The sequence below is a fragment of the Ranitomeya variabilis genome, chromosome 7 (assembly GCF_051348905.1).
Source record: "Ranitomeya variabilis isolate aRanVar5 chromosome 7, aRanVar5.hap1, whole genome shotgun sequence".
NCBI classification, from domain to species: domain Eukaryota; kingdom Metazoa; phylum Chordata; class Amphibia; order Anura; family Dendrobatidae; genus Ranitomeya; species Ranitomeya variabilis.
This window is the reverse complement of record NC_135238.1, coordinates 50,504,206-50,521,955: the sequence shown is the minus strand read 5'-3', so window position 1 is coordinate 50,521,955 and position 17,750 is coordinate 50,504,206. Positions and strand designations below refer to the sequence as shown.

General features: G+C 47.0%; 1 protein-coding gene across 1 annotated transcript in view; it reads right to left on the bottom strand.

Annotated features, from left to right (window-relative positions):
• The window catches only part of GPR139 (G protein-coupled receptor 139), a 146,235-nt gene that overhangs the window by 74,747 nt on the left and 53,738 nt on the right, over nucleotides 1–17,750 (bottom strand). The gene's annotated exons all lie outside the window — the stretch shown is intronic.

Genomic DNA, 17,750 nt, shown 5'->3' with positions numbered 1-17,750 from the left:
AACTACTAGATAAGTTGGACTCTTGTCCATGTTTGTTTTTGCATTTTTGTTCCAGTTCACAGCTGTAGTTTCGTTACTGTGTCTGGAAAGCTCTTGTGAACAGGAATTGCCACTCTGGTGTTATGAGTTAATGCCAGAGTTTTAAAGTAATTTCTGGATGGTGTTTTGATAGGGTTTTTAGCTGACCATGAAAGTGTCCTTTCTGTCTTCTGCTATGTAGTAAGTGGACCTCAAATTTGCTAAACCTATTTTCATACTACGTTTGTTATTTCATCTTGATTCACCGCCAATACATGTGGGGGGCCTCTGTCTCCTTTCGGGGTATTTCTCTAGAGGTGAGCTAGGACTAATATTTTCCTCTGCTAGCTTTATTTAGTCCTCCGGCTGGTGCTGGGCATCTAGAATCAACGTAGGCATGCTACCCGGCCACTGCTAGTTGTGCGTTAGGTTTAGTTCATGGTCAGCTCAGTTTCCATCTTCCAAGAGCTAGTTCCTATATATGCTGATGCTATGATCTCTTGCCATTGAGATCATGACAATTTACCTGCTTTACTGGTTGAATCAAGCCGCAATCCAGGGTAACCAGCAATAGGTGGTGATGTGGTCCGGCCAACCTGGAGGCAATGGTGGATCCCTCTCCCAGGTGAGGTCCATAAGCCTTCCTGCTCGTGCTCGTATGCGAGGTCCTTGCTACCTGTGGCTCCCTGACAAAGTCCTCTCTCCTTTCTTGGGACAGTTACTCGTATCATGGGCAGTGCGAGCCTTTCTATAGGTCTCTATGACGACCTGGGCTCTTTGTGTACTGCTGCACCTTCAGGTGTGGGTGCGGGCAAATTACATAAAGTCATTTGCCCTCCAGTTCTGCTGTGCGACCTAGAGTTTAACACAACCTCGGGCTCCCGGGGCCCGGTTTCTGCGCTTCGGCTCAGAGGGTGCCCGGTCACAGTTCCCCTCTAAGCCCTTTCCTTCTCCTTTGCTCCTTTCCTCAGATGCTCACTACATTCTAACCCTTCAGGTTATCTTCCATTCCTGGAGCTGCAGCTCATACGTGGCTGCACGGTCCCACTCTCTGCTCTCACTCCTCTCTCTTCCACTGTCTCTGAACAACTGTCTAACTCCTCCTCCAGACCAGAATACAGTACAGATCAAAAATTTGGACACACCTTCTCATTTAAAGATTTTTCTGTATTTTCATGACTATGAAAATTGTAAATTCACACTTAAGGCATCAAAACTATGAATTAACACATGTAGAATTATATACTTAACAAAAAAGTGTGAAACAACTCAAAATATGTCTCATATTCTAGGTTCTTCAAAGTAGCCACCTTTTGCTTTGATGACTGTTTTGCACACTCATGGCATTCTCTTGATGAGCTTCAAGAGGTAGTCACCGGAAATGGTTTTCACTTCACATGTGTGCCCTGTCAGGTTTAATAAGTGGGATTTCTTGCCTTATAAATGGGGATGGGACCATCAGTTGTGTTGAGCAGAAGTCTCGTGGATACACAGCTGATAGTCCTACTGAATAGACTGTTAGAATTTGTATTATGGCAAGAAAAAAGCAGCAGTAAAGAAAAATGAGTGGCCATCATTACTTTAAGAAATGAAGGTCAGACAGTCCAAAAAATTGGGAAAACTTTGAAAGTGTCCCCAAGTGCACTTGCAAAAACCATCAAGCGCTACAAAGAAACTGGCTCACATGAGGACCCCCCAGGAAAGGAATACCAAGAGTCACCTCTGCTTCTGAGGATAAGTTTATCCGAGTCACCAGCCTCAGAAATCGCAGGTTAATAGCGGCTCAGATTAGAGACCAGGTCAATGCCACACAGAGTTTTAGCAACAGACACATCTCTACAACAACTGTTAAGAGGAGACTTTGTGCAGCAGGCCTTCATGGTAAAATAGCTGCTAGGAAACCACTGTTAAGGACAGGCAACAAGCAGAAGAGACTTGTTTGGGCTAAAGAACACAAGGAATGGGCATTAGACCAGTGGAAATCTGTGCTTTGGTCTGATGAGTCCAAATTTGAGATCTTTGGCTCCAACCACCATGTCTTTGTGGAACGCAAAAAAGGTGAACGGGTGGACTCTACATGCCTGGTTCCCACCATAAAGCACGGAGGAGGTGTGATGGTGTGGGGGTGCTTTGCTGGTGACACTGTGGGGGATTTATTCAAAATTGAAGGCATACTGAACCAGCATGGCTACCACAGCATCTTGCAGCGGCATGCTATTCCAACTGGTTTGCGTTTAGTTGGACCATCATTTATTTTTCAACAGGACAATGACCGCAAACACACCTCCAGGCTGTGTAAGGGCTATTTGACCAAGAAGGAGAGTGATGGGGTGCTACGCCAGATGACCTGGCCTCCACAGTCACCAGACCTGAACCCAATCGAGATGGATTTGGGGAGAGCTGGACCGCAGAGTGAAGGCAAAAGGGCCAACAAGTGCTAAGCATCTCTGGGAACTCCTTCAAGATTGTTGGAAGACCATTTACAGTGACTACCTCTTGAAGCTCATCAAGAGAATGCCAAGAGTGTGCAAAGCAGTCATCAAAGCAAAAGGAGGCTACTTTGAAGAACCTAGAATATGAGACATATTTTCAGTTGTTTCACACTTGTTTGTTAAGTATATAATTCCACGTGTTAATTCACAATTTTGATGCCTTCAGTGTGAATTTACAATTTTCATAGTCATGAAAATACAGAAAAATCTTTAAATGAGAAGGGGTGTCCAAACTTTTGGTCTGTACTTTATATCTATCTGGGGGCAGCTCCCCTGAATCCTGGTTTTGAACTCCCCCTTCTGGCCTGGATTCAGAATGTGTTACAAATAGGTGCTTACCTGGTAAAGGAAATCCTCCTTGCCTCCAAGCATGACACTACCCTCCCCGAAGGGAAGGCAACATCACTGTAACAACTGGTTACCTGGGGTGTTACACACCTCCTTTGTTTTGCCTCGGATCACAGTGTCATATGATGTTACGTATCTGAGGTCAGATTAGGTGAGGCCCCTAGTTACGCCCCTCCAGATGTTCCTTGGAACTTGGTATAGTGGTTCCAACACCCAGCCGTTATAATGTGCGATCTGTTTTTAACAATGCAATGGATAGGAGGAAAAAAAATCATTGATGAAACACCAATGGCAAAAACTGACACAAAGACCAAACACTGATGAAAATTGGACTGTTGCTTGCTTACTAGAAAAATACTAGAAACCGATAATGCTCTTTATAAATATATGTCTTTAAGCCATAAGAGTGTCTGAAATGTGACATCACTGGAGGATGGCCCTGCAGTCTCTTCCAGTGGCGTAACTACAAAGTTATGGGCCCCGGTGCGAACTTCCAAATGGGGCCCCCCCCCTACCTCCGTGACGCCCCCCCACCCCCTTCCCCTAGATACGCCTCGGACTGTTGCAGGAATCTCCTGCACTGCAACATGGTGTTGGGTGCCAGCACAGCCCGCACAGTGGTATATCCAGCACAGCCCGCACAGTGGTATATCCAGCACAGCCCGCACAGTGGTATATCCAGCAGAGCCCGCACAGTGGTATATCCAGCACAGCCCGCACAGTGGTATATCCAGCACAGCCCGCACAGTGGTATATCCAGCACAGCCCGCACAGTGGTATATCCAGCACAGCCCGCACAGTGGTATATACAGCACAGCCCGCACAGTGGTATGTACAGCACAGCCCGCACAGTGGTATGTACAGCACAGCCCGCACAGTGGTATATACAGCACAGCCCGCACAGGGGTAAATACAGCACAGCCCGCACAGGGGTATATACAGCACAGCCCGCACAGGGGTATATACAGCACAGCCCGCACAGGGGTATATACAGCACAGCCCGCACAGGGGTATATACAGCACAGCCCGCACAGGGGTATATACAGCACAGCCCACACAGGGGTATATACAGCAGAGCCCGCACAGGGGTATATACAGCAGAGCCCGCACAGGGGTATATACAGCACAGCCAGCACAGGGGTATATAGAGCAGAGCCCGCACAGGGGTATATACAGCACAGCCCGCACAGGGGTATATACAGCACAGCCCGCACAGGGGTATATACAGCACAGCCCGCACAGGGGTATATAGAGCACAGCCCGCACAGGGGTATATAGAGCACAGCCCGCACAGGGGTATATACAGCAGAGCCCGCACAGGGGTATATACAGCACAGCCAGCACAGGGGTATATACAGCACAGCCGGCACAGGGGTATATACAGCACAGCCCGCACAGTGGTATATACAGCAGAGCCAGCACAGGGGTATATAGAGCACAGCCCGCACAGGGGTATATACAGCACAGCCCGCACAGGGGTATATACAGCACAGCCCGCACAGGGGTATATACAGCAGAGCCCGCACAGGGGTATATACAGCACAGCCAGCACAGGGGTATATAGAGCACAGCCCGCACAGGGGTATATACAGCACAGCCCGCACAGGGGTATATACAGCACAGCCCGCACAGGGGTATATACAGCAAAGCCCGCACAGGGGTATATACAGCAGAGCCCGCACAGGGGTATATACAGCAAAGCCCGCACAGGGGTATATACAGCACAGCCAGCACAGGGGTATATACAGCACAGCCGGCACAGGGGTATATAGAGCACAGCCAGCACAGGGGTATATAGAGCACAGCCCGCACAGGGGTATATAGAGCACAGCCCGCACAGGGGTATATACAGCACAGCCCGCACAGGGGTATATACAGCAGAGCCCGCACAGGGGTATATGCAGCACAGCCAGCACAGGGGTATATAGAGCACAGCCCGCACAGGGGTATATAGAGCACAGCCCGCACAGGGGTATATACAGCAGAGCCCGCACAGGGGTATATACAGCAGAGCCCGCACAGGGGTATATACAGCACAGCCCGCACAGGGGTATATACAGCAGAGCCAGCACAGGGGTATATACAGCACAGCCGGCACAGGGGTATATAGAGCACAGCCAGCACAGGGGTATATAGAGCACAGCCCGCACAGGGGTATATAGAGCACAGCCAGCACAGTGGTATATAGAGCACAGCCCGCACAGTGGTATATACAGCAGAGCCCGCACAGGGGTATATACAGCACAGCCCGCACAGGGGTATATACAGCAGAGCCCACACAGGGGTATATACAGCAGAGCCCGCACAGGGGTATATGCAGCACAGCCAGCACAGGGGTATATAGAGCACAGCCAGCACAGGGGTATATAGAGCACAGCCAGCACAGGGGTATATAGAGCACAGCCAGCACAGGGGTATATAGAGCACAGCCAGCACAGGGGTATATAGAGCACAGCCAGCACAGGGGTATATACAGCAGAGCCCGCACAGGGGTATATACAGCACAGCCCGCACAGGGGTATATACAGCAGAGCCAGCACAGGGGTATATACAGCACAGCCGGCACAGGGGTATATAGAGCACAGCCAGCACAGGGGTATATAGAGCACAGCCAGCACAGGGGTATATACAGCAGAGCCCGCACAGGGGTATATACAGCACAGCCCGCACAGGGGTATATACAGCAGAGCCAGCACAGGGGTATATACAGCACAGCCGGCACAGGGGTATATAGAGCACAGCCAGCACAGGGGTATATAGAGCACAGCCCGCACAGGGGTATATAGAGCACAGCCAGCACAGTGGTATATAGAGCACAGCCCGCACAGTGGTATATACAGCAGAGCCCGCACAGGGGTATATAGAGCACAGCCCGCACAGGGGTATATACAGCAGAGCCCACACAGGGGTATATACAGCAGAGCCCGCACAGGGGTATATGCAGCACAGCCAGCACAGGGGTATATAGAGCACAGCCAGCACAGGGGTATATAGAGCACAGCCAGCACAGGGGTATATAGAGCACAGCCAGCACAGGGGTATATAGAGCACAGCCAGCACAGGGGTATATAGAGCACAGCCAGCACAGGGGTATATAGAGCACAGCCAGCACAGGGGTATATAGAGCACAGCCAGCACAGGGGTATATAGAGCACAGCCCGCATCTCATCTCCCCCCCCCCCCCCCGATAATGGCCCCACAGTCCGGTGAAAAAGAAAAAAAAAAACTCTCCTCACCTTTCCTTTTGCCCGCGCTGCTCCTGGTGGCTGCAGTCTGCCCAGGACACTGCAGGTGCGCGATGATATGACATCATCGCGCACCCGCAGTGTACTGTCAGAGGCAGAGCGGGGAATGATGGGAGAGGGAGCGTCAGGTGACGCTCTCCTCCATCATTGCATTGAACTATACCGGTGTCATAGACGCCGGTATAGTTAAATGCGGCGGCGGCGGCGGCGGCGAGGAACAGTGCAGCGGCCCACTACTGGCATCGGCTCTTCTGGCATTTGCCAGAAGTGCCCGATGTCCAGCCCGGCCCTGCCCTGACCTGCCGGCCCGGGGCCCCTGACCTGCGGGGCCCGGTCGCAATGGCGACCGCTGCGACCGCGGTCGTTACGCCCCTGGTCTCTTCCCTGCAGCCTCTATCACCCCTCCTGGAACAGGACATCATCAGGGGGTGGCGCTGCAGGCACTTATCACAATATCTGTCACCGCCGTCCCCGGATGATGTCCTGTTTCAGGGATACTGTACATAGATGGTGTGGTGCAGTAAAAGATGTAGTGCTGGACAGACGATATATTTCTCCCAGCAGAATAAGATTTGGCCTGGTTTTTCCCTAAGGTTGAGGACCTGCAGTGATGTGACGATCACATTACCAGCCCATGTGATAGGTACCTCATCTGTGGGTGCGGTTATAGTCTATGTAATGAAGGTTTTTTTGTTTGGCACATGTTCTGTGTGAGGAGCTACGCTGGAGTGAGCCTGATCTGGTTTTTTTGTTGGATTACACATGCTGCAAAGTTCCTGACCAGACTCATAGCAACCCTGTGAATGGCACCTGGCGGACGCCGCTGACCTGGCAGCCGCTTAGTTAAGCCCCTACCGTGCAAGGCTGAGTCTGAGACCAGTGGTTCTCCAAGCTGGAGTATGTTTGTGTTTTTTCTTATTTTCTGCTACATACTGTTTAAAGTGTTAATAAACCCCTGAGGTTTAGACTGAAAGCCTGTGTGTTGCCTCATCACTGCGGCCCTGCCACTGCCTACCAGAGCAAATCCTTACAATGGCCACGGGTCACTTAATCTGCTTAAGGGCGGTGATAGAAGCTGTGGGTCGGCCCTGCTGTCACTCATGCTGCTTCAATCACCCTGATGGCGTCTTATTTCAGATAAATAAATAGCGGTATCAAAACGCAGGGAAAGTGATGGCGGCCATTGAATGTGCAGGAGATGGGGAGTGAAGTTTAACAGCGGCCAGTTAAAATGCCAATGTCAGTCACTGAAGCTGCGATGACCGCCACTGAACCGTGAAGTCATCAAGGGATGTCGGTGACAGAAGTTGTGGTAAATGATGTCAGCGCCACGTCTTATGACATTCTGTTTTGAGGTAAGAGTGGGGTTAGGAGCTGCAGAGAAGTGACTTCCATCCTCCTGTGACATCCCGTTTGAGACTACTCTCAAATGTAACATCACAGGAAGCAAAGAAAAAAACATGTCGGATTAGCTGTCTAGGGAGAACGGTACATGTTTGTATGAGAAAGGACAGCTATGCAGATAAAAGGAGATACTCCAGCACTACATCCCTCTGACTATAGCAGTGACGCTGCAAACCTGTTTGATGGTCATCATACCACTGTTCATGGACGCTGGTTGAGTTATATTCCTGGACTTGAATGACTTTGATAACCAAGCGTAATGTCCTTGAATTGCTCAGTCAGATGAGTTATGGCGGTTCCACGTATCCCTAGACTCCTAGCTACTTGTTTTCTACTGTACAGAAAAGCTTTGCTCTGGGATTTGTCATCATATTGATTTTAACATTAGTCAATATATATTTGCCTGTGAAGCGGCTCCGACATTCAGCGCTGCATATCGAAGAGACAGGAATCCAGTGTTGTGTTTGAGTCAAAACCACTTTATAAAATGATATTTCATCTGTGTCACCTAACAACTACTTGAAGAACCACTAGATATGACAGACAAGATAATCCGATATCAAAGGACGTCTCTCTGTATATGTATTTTCTATAACAGCAAATTGCAAAAGAGTATGAGGTATTATTTTTTTCCGTCACTTGTCTTCTATAGACTCAAAGAAAATAGAGTGAATGTCCAGGCGGGATTGTCTATTGGATGTGTGCATAAGGGTTGAATAATAAGGAGCGACGTTTATTGATCAGGGTCAGGATTTGATTATTGATTTTGGACAATTCTACTCTCCATTTATTACTTGCATAATTATTATCAAGGTCATAGAGGTGGCCCAGCTCAGAGTAGTTTTACCACCTCTTCACGTGGGCTGTGTAATACTGCACAGGGTGCCCTGCAACATCAGGGAAGCACCAACTGATTGGTTAACCATGACAACTACTCCACCTTTTTTTGCACCAGTTTCGGTAAATCCACTCTCATCTAAACCCCACTCATTTATTTTACAGTGATCACTGGAATCAGATTCCTAAACTTAATAGTGAGACATTTTCTGCAATTTTCAACACAGAAAAAAAGAAACTAAAATGCGCGCTACAGTAGAACATTTTAAATTGACAGTCTGCTAGAGCTCTGATTAAATCTGGACTATGGCCCAACTGATCAGTGTCTTTACACCTTGTGTATGGAGAAAAAACTATTCTAAGGACGTGTTCAAAATATACACACATTTAAAGGGAACCAGTCTGTAGGTTTTAAGGCACCAAGCTAACATTATCTATGTAAACTCCCTGTCATGAATGTGTTGCATCCTGCTGAGACTTTTAGGGCATCAGTGATCAGAAGGTGGCAGCGATTGGCAGATTGCAGATTCTCTACGGAGTCCGCTTGATGTTTAACTTAAGTAGATCAGAATGATTTTTTTCTATGGCTCTAATCTCAGCTGCTGCATCTTGCTGCCACTCCCTTCCATTATTTAAACTCACTCCTAGCTGTCTCCTGTGCTGGTTATAGGTTTTCTATGCTGACCTCCCAGGAGAACTTGTTCCAGTTTAAGCTGTGGAGTTCCAGTTGTGGTTTGACTTATCCCTGTTTGTCTCCCTCTCTGTGTTTCTTTACTTTAGTAGTAAGACTAGTGTCTTGCGGCCCTGCTTACTAGTTAGGGCTAGCCAGGACTTAGGCACGTGGTCGTTCAAGGTGGGAAGGACCCATCTAGGGACTACAGGGAGCACAGAATAAAGTCTCAGTTGAGTGTTTAGGTGTCTCCCCCCTCCCGTTTCTCTATAATCAGGGCATCCTTTACCTTCTTTCCCTTCTTTGCACCATACGCCACTGGGCATTGCTCTGGCGTGACACTCTGTGTAATGTTGATGAAGTCCATATCTTTGTTTTCTAAGTTGGTGCCTCTGTTTCATAGAAGTTCATAGGTGAATTTTCAGGTAAATGAGATGCAAGTGCTAGAGGCTTGGTCTGCACTTACAGTTCTCCAGCCTCTCTCCCTCTTTCCCCACCTGCGGCCAACCTCCTGTCAGTGACCAACCCCACTCAAGATCTCATGAAAGCTCATTTACTCCTGTGGTGCAGCATTCAGAGTAGGTCCTGATAACATTCAAGAGCAATAGTATGGATCTGTGCATGTGCCACCCCTTTGGATCTCAAGTGGAGAACCAGGTCACAGAAAAAAAAGAGTGACCTGTTAGACACGGACATTAGGCAGTTGGTGGGCAGGGAAAGAAGGAGGGAGGCCAGAGAACTGCAAGTGCAGGGTCAAGCCCACTGAACTCGCAGATTACTTGCATGAAAATGTGCCAATGGATTTCTATCAAAAGGAGGTAAGGACTTATAAAACACAAGTGTGGACTTCATCAACGTTACAGGAACTTTACATAGATGTCTTAAGTTTGGGTCTTAAAACCTACTGACAGTTTCCCTTTAAGTTAAAGAAAGGCAAAAAATGCCATATTAATGCCATATACATTAATGCTTATTGGACAAATCTGGAAAACACATGAAAAAGGTCACACTTAATTTACAGCCAATACATGGTTGCAGCATGCCAAAAAATGCTACAAAAATGTATGTAAGTGCAGCGCCTCAGAGTCCTGGTCGTTGCAGTACTGTTGCTCCGCCACTAAGGGGAGTGATGGTAAGTCTGATTGCACTAAAGGAGTTCACCTGACCAGGTATCACAGACACACACTACACTTCACACTCTGGCCACCAGGGGGAGTGGTTCTATTTAGTAGGCCACTCCTCACGCTTTGGTAAAACTGGGGGTTGGACAGGAAGTTGCAGAGAGAGCAGCACGAGGGAGTTCGGGAGAGGACCTGTCAGGCGTGGGATCCTGACAGTGGCCTAGCGAAAAGGATAGATTGTTACGGAGCCGTGCTTGGGTGATATAGCGGCAGGCTTCTTAGAAAGGACATGAAGCGAGGTTTATTGTGGAGAAGTGAGAAGCGAGATCACAGCACAAAGGAGAATAGAACCAGTAGGAGTCGTGCCTTAAGATCGTGGCAACATCCTACTGAGGCGCATAGCCGGTGGCCGGAGCACCGAGGAAGTAACAGACTCTACACATTACTTCGAACTACGGCAGGACAGTTAACTTCAGGTTGGCTGTCTCACCCTTTTACACCTAACGAAGACAACGGAGGCAGCTGTGGGAGAGGGGCGTCTCTAGGGTCCCAGAATAACTCCAGGCCTACCCCGTCATACGGGTGCGTCCTAGCCATATCATCTGGGGGACGGAGAGAGAAAGAACATCAGAAACAGACACAACAGTTGTGAGGACTATCCCGTGGTGCTCAGCAGGGAAGTACTACAACACACAAGCGCTAGAAGGTAGGCACTGATTTCCACCTGCAAAAAGGGAACTCTGGATGTGCCTTTGGACCGGCCGGTCTCAGCCAGCCCTGTTAGCAGTGCTCTGGATTGCAGATGCCGAAGCCTTCAGTAAAGAGGTAAAGAGACTGCAACCCTGTGTCCTCGTTATTCATCGCACCTTGCACCACACCTAGCCACCATGACAACCCCAGGACTGAGACAGAGAGGCCCGGTACCGAGTACCCCACGGCCCTGCGTCTGGGGGCGCTCCATAAAACCGTACTAAAGAATTTTTTCCAATATATTTTGGCAAGTATTGAGGCTATACTGTGCCTGAAATTGTGATTGTGTAAAAGCTATTTGCAGTCATGGCAGATGATCTTGAAGCAATTGGTTAATTATAATAGGTTGTTCCTAATGAGAGGCTTAAAAATGAAGGGCCCATAGAAACTCTACAGTAGTCCATCCATAGTATTAACATCTTACTACAGACGATGAAGAAGACTTGGTAATTATAGTAATTATGTCTGGTTCAGTTGTGATATTGTAGCTTATTATTATTAAGCCTACATAGAAAAAACTCAGAAAAAACACATATAATGAGATACAGCCTTCCCAAAACTCTGTCTGATGACAAATGCACACTTAGCAGGATGCAGCAGGCCTCCACTGATAAAGGCTAGGAGCGGCACAGGTGCAGACTACTTGATAAAAACAACCACCCCCACCCTCCAAACATTGCAGGGGTTGGCTGCCTAGTAGAAAAAATGCACATTGGTCTTATGTGAGTTATATCTAGGCAGCCAACCCCTGCAATGTTTGGAGGGTGGGGGTGGTTGTTTTTATCAAGTAGTCTGCACCTGTGCCGCTCCTAGCCTTTATCAGTGGAGGCCTGCTGCATCCTGCTAAGTGTGTCTCATTGTATGTATTATTAAGCCTACCAGCACATAAATACAGTGCCTTGCGAAAGTATTCGGCCCCCTGGAACTTTTCAACCTTTTCCCACATATTGTGCTTCAAACACAAAGATACCAAATGTAAATTTTTGGTGAAGGTTTAACAACAAGTGGAACACAATTGTGAAGTTGAACGAAATTTATTGGTTATTTAAAATTTTGGGGGAAATTCAAAAACTGAAAAGTGGGGTGTGCAATATTATTCGGCCCCTTTACTTTCAGTGCAGCAAACTCACTCCAGAAGTTCATTGTGGATCTCTGAATGATCCAATGTTGTCCTAAATGCCTAATGATGATAAATATAATCCACCTGTGTGGAATCAGGTCTCCGTATAAATGCACCTGCTCTGTGATAGTCTCAGGGTTCTGTTTGAAGCACAGAGAGCATCATGAAGACCAAGGAACACAACAGGCAGCTCCGTGATACTGTTGTGGAGAAGTTTAAAGCCGGATTTGGATACAAAATGATTTCCAAAACTTTAAACATCCCAAGGAGCACTGTGCAAGCGATCATATTGAAATGGAAGGAGTATCATACCACTGCAAATCTACCAAGACCCGGCCGTCCCTCTAAACTTTCATCTCAAACAAGGAGAAGACTGATCAGAGATGCAGCCAAGAGGCCCATGATCACTCTGGATGAACTGCAGAGATCTACAGCTGAGGTGGGACAGTCTGTCCATAGGACAACAATCAGTCGTACACTGCACAAATCTGGCCTTTATGGAAGGCAAGAAGAAAGCCATTTGTCAAAAATATCCTTAAAAAGTGTTGTTTAACCCCTTCACCCCCGGAGCTTTTTCCGTTTTTTCATTTTCGTTCTTTGCTCCCCTCCTTCCCAGAGCCATAACTTTTTTATTTTTCTGTCAATTTGGCCATGTGAGGGCTTATTTTTTGCGGGACGAGTTGTGCTTTTGAACGACATCATTGGTTTTACCATGTCGTGTACTAGAAAACGGAAAAAAAATTCCAAGTGCAGTGAAATTGCAAAAAAAGTGCAATCCCACACTTGTTTTTTGCTTGGCTATTTTGCTAGGTTCACTAAATGCTAAAACTGACCTGCCATTATGATTCTCCAGGTCAGTACGAGTTCATAGACACCTAACATGACTAGGTTATTTTTCACCTAAGTGGTGAAAACAATTCCAAACTTTGCAAAAAAAAAAAAATTGCGCCATTTTCCGATACTCGTAGCGTCTCCATTTTTCGTGATCTGGGGTCAGGTGAGGGCTTATTTTTTGTGTGCCGAGCTGGCGTTTTTAATGATAGCATTTTGGTGCAGATACGTTCTTTTGATCGCCCGTTATTGCATTTTAATGCAATATCGCGGCAAGCAAAAAAACGTAATTCTGGCGTTTCGATTTTTTTTCTCATTACGCCATTTAGCGATCAGGTTAACGCTTTTTTTTATTGATAAATCGGGCGATTCTGAACGCGGCGATACCAAACATGTGTAGGTTTGATTTTTTTTTTTTATTGATTTATTTTGATTGGGGCGAAAGGGGGGTGATTTAAACTTTTATATTTTTTTTATTTTTCTCACATTTTTTTTACTTTTTTTTTTCACTTTTGCCATGCTTCAATAGCCTCCATGGGAGGCTAGAAGCAGGCACAACCCGATCGGCTCTGCTATGTAGCATCGCTGCTACACAGCAGAATTGCAGGTGTGCTGTGAGCGCCGACCACAGGGTGGCGCTCACAGCTACCGAGGATCAGTAACCATAGAGGTCTCAAGGACCTCTATGGTTACCTTCCTGACACATCGCCGACCCCCGATCATGTGACGGGGGTCAGCGATGACGTCATTTCCGGCCGCCCGGCCGGATGCGGTAGTTAAATGCCGCTGTCTGCGTTTGACAGCGGCATTTAACTAGTTAATGGGCGCGGGCGGTTCGCGATTCCGCTCGCGCTCATTGCGCGCACATGTCAGCTGTACAAAACAGCTGACATGTCGCGGCTTTAAGGTGGGCTCACCGCCGGAGCCCACCTTAAAGCGGGGGTTCTGCCAGCTGGCGTACTATTCCGTCAGCTGGCAGAAAGGGGTTAAAGTTTGCAATAAGCCACCTGGGAGACACACCAAACATGTGGAAGAAGGTGCTCTGGTCAGGTGAAACCAGAATCAAACTTTTTGGTAACAATGCCAAACAATATGTTTGGCGTAAAGGCAACACAGCTCATCAACCTGAACACACCATCCCCACTGTCAAACATGGTGGTGGCAGCATCATGGTTTGGGCCTGCTTTTCTTCAGCAGGGACAGGGAAGATGGTTAAAATTAATGGGAAGATGGATGGAGCCAAATACAGAACCATTCTTGAAGAAAACCTGTTGGAGTCTGCAACAGACCTGAGACTGGGACGGAGATTTGTCTTCCAACAAGACAATGATCCCAAACATAAAGCAAAATCTACAATGGAATGGTTCACAAATAAACATATCCAGGTATTAGAATGGCCAAGTCAAAGTCCAGGCCTCAATCCAATCGAGAATCTGTGGAAAGAGCTGAAAACTGCTGTTCACAAACGATCTCCATCAAACCTCACTGAGCTCGAGCTGTTTGCCAAGGAAGAATGGGCAAGAATTTCAGTCTCTCGATGTACAAAACTGATAGAGACATACCCCAAGAGACTTGCAGCTGTAATCACAGCAAAAGGTGGCGCAACAAAGTATTAAGTTAAAGGGGCCGAATAATATTGCACGCCCCACTTTTCAGTTTTTGATTTTCCACAAACATTTAAAATAGCCAATAAATTTTTTTCAACTTCACAATTGTGTTCCACTTGTTGTTGATTCTTCAGCAAAAATTTACATTTGGTATCTTTATGTTTGAAGCATGATATGTGGGAAAAGGTTGAAAAGTTCCAGGGGGGCAAATACTTTGGCAAGGCACTGTATGTAAAAAACCCATTTGCTATGTTCCCAGAGTAGTAGCTACATTCCAGTGGGAACATTGCAAATATTGTTTGTGCATATTTTCAACTTCAAGGCTAAGATCACACATAGCAATTTTCTTTGGCATTTATGATTTTTTTAACTAAAAATTATCTTATTTTAAATTGAATCTGTCACCAGGTTTTTGCTCCCCCATCATGGAGCAGCATTAAGTAGTGGCTGAGACCCTGATTCCAGAAAGGTATCACTTACTGGGCTGCTTGCTGTAGTTTTTATGAAATCCCTGTTTTCTCTACCAGTTGTCAGAATACTGAACTGTATATAACCCCGCCCACACTACTGATTGACAGCTTTCTGTGTACACTGTGATAGACAGATAGCTGCCAATCAGGGGTGGGGGTGGGGTTGGACTATATGGCGGCAGGTTTACTAGTTGTGAGTGCACTTGTCCGCTGGTTCGGCTATCTTTAGAAAGACCACATGGACCAGGCTTCATCTCACTGAACGCCTGCACTCTTTCCCCGTGGGCAGAACACTACTCAGACAACAAAGGGTGAGGGTAAAACAGTGTGAAAATAATTTATTGAACCACCAACAAACAATAACATATAGAACAGTCCCAGCAAATACCAAGGATGGTGCAAATTGCGAAGTCTCATCCTTCCGCTGACTTCCCAGGATTAGAGCAGCTGCGACTTCGGGACTTCCAGGGCCGACTACCCCCACCAATAGCACCCCACTTTTGGCACCCACAAATAGGAAGTGACGACAAGCTTAGGAAGTTGACTGACAGCAGTGAGATTTGTAGCCAGGTGACCTGATTGTCCCAACCTGGATTCTTCAAGATGTTTTTGAGGGTTCAGCGATGGTCATTAGAGCAGATCTGTGTTCTTCCAGCTGAGGCCGTGGTCCCCTAAGCTGACATCTTGTAGAATGTTCCAGGTTGTGGTTTTGTAAAGTCTCTCTGATTCTACTTGCAGAACGATAGAAATTCCTTTTTATGCCCACATCTGTGGCTCAGGTCATCATCCACAGGTCAGGGGGGAGATGGGATGAGTTTAATACTCATTGTTTCAGTATTTAATCAATCTGCACAGTTCGTCCTTCTCTGTTTTACAGGTCAACAGACTAACTAGCCTGGTATAATGTGTAATCAACATATTATCAAGCATCTATTGTACCATGACCCTGTGGCACTGCCCTCCAGAGATAGCAGACAATAAGTTACAACAACCATCAACTCAAGTGTCAACATTCAGACAATAAGACAATAGTCCATGTTTCTTGACAAACACACATAAATTCCTGTCTCTGGGCCTACTGAATTTATGTCTGGCATAATTAAGAAGATATGCTGTGTCATCACACTAGTCCTCTAGTGATAATCTCCTGGTGATAAAACATTGATTGTATTAAAACTATGGTAAGCAGCACACTAAGGGTACCGTCACACCGTGCAATTTTCGTCGCTACGACGGCACGATCCGTGACGTCGCAGCGTCGTATGAGTATCGCTCCAGCGTCGTAGACTGCGGTCACACTTTGCAATCACGGCGCTGGAGCGATGCCGAGGTTCGCTGGTAACCAGGGTAAACATCGGGTTACTAAGCGCAGGGCCGCGCTTAGTAACCCGATGTTTACCGTGGTTACCAGCGTAAAAGTAAAAGAAAACAAACAGTACATACTCACCATCTGATGTCCGTCAGGTCCCTTGCCGTCTGCTTCCTGCTCTGACTGAGTGCAGCCGTACAGTGAGAGCAGAGCGCAGCGGTGACGTCACCGCTGCGCTCTGCTCTCACTTTCCGGCCGGCAGACAGACAGAGCGGGAAGCAGACGGCAAGGGACCTGACGGACATCAGATGGTCAGTATGTACTGTTTGTTTTTTTTTACTTTTACGCTGGTAACCACGGTAAACATCGGGTTACTAAGTGCGGCCCTGCGCTTAGTAACCCGATGTTTACCCTGGTTACAAGCGATCGCATTGCTGGATCGCTGTCACACACAACGATCCAGCGATGACAGCGGGAGATCCAGTGACGAAAGAAAGTTTCAAACGATCTGCTACGACGTACGATTCTCAGCAGGGTCCCTGATCGCAGTAGCGTGTCAGACACTGCGAGATCGTAACGATATCGCTAGAACGTCATGAATCGTGCCGTCGTAGCGATAAAAATGCCACTGTGTGACGGTACCCTAAGTGATATATCACTGGAATCGGCGTCTCTGGTCCTTTATCATGCATCTCTCAGATTAGATGCCAAAAATTTGGTGAGAACTTCTCTTTAAAAAATTAAAGCAAATTCTTGAAAGATTAAAATAAACAGTGTTTTTTTATGCTTTTGATTTTTTTTGTGTCTTTTTTCTTCTAAATGCAGCATGCTCTGGATATTGTGTGCTTTTTCAGACTTTATGACAAAAGAACCATTAAAACACAAGTTACAAAGTATGAAATGCAACAAAAGATGATTGCAAAAAAAAGTCCAAAAATGTTTGAAGCTCATGGTATTTTTAGTGCCTATAGGTCCCATAACCTGAACTGAATGTATGCCTATGAGGCTGTCATGTTCGGGTCAGGAGACCATTGGAAATGAGCAGATCATGTGAGACAGATCATGCCTAACAATGTTAAAAACAGGCATGGATTGGCAATGGATGGCATCCATCTGTGATCTTCATGGACCCATAGACTAGAGGGTGCGGTCACCCGAGGCTCCGCACTCAGAGGGGTCTATCCAGAGCTCCAAACTGTATCGGCATTTGACAATACAGTTTAACTCTGCGGTGCAGAAGGAAGAGATGGTCTACCTGCACTACCAGTCCATGCTTAAATTGAAAAACATGGAGACGTATGGACAAGGCAGGGCAGCAAGATTTTGCCATCATGCCGGAGTCTGTGTGCCGTGGCGCGATGCCGTCACAGGATTGGTGCGCCCACGACTTGGTCCTGTCTGTCAGGAATCCATGGTTAGGTGAGTATAAAATGTTTTTATATTTTATTTTAATAGTGATCATGTGGGACTACTGGGGACCATCGACACAAAGTGGGGGACTATTTGGGGCCATCCATATAGTGTGGGG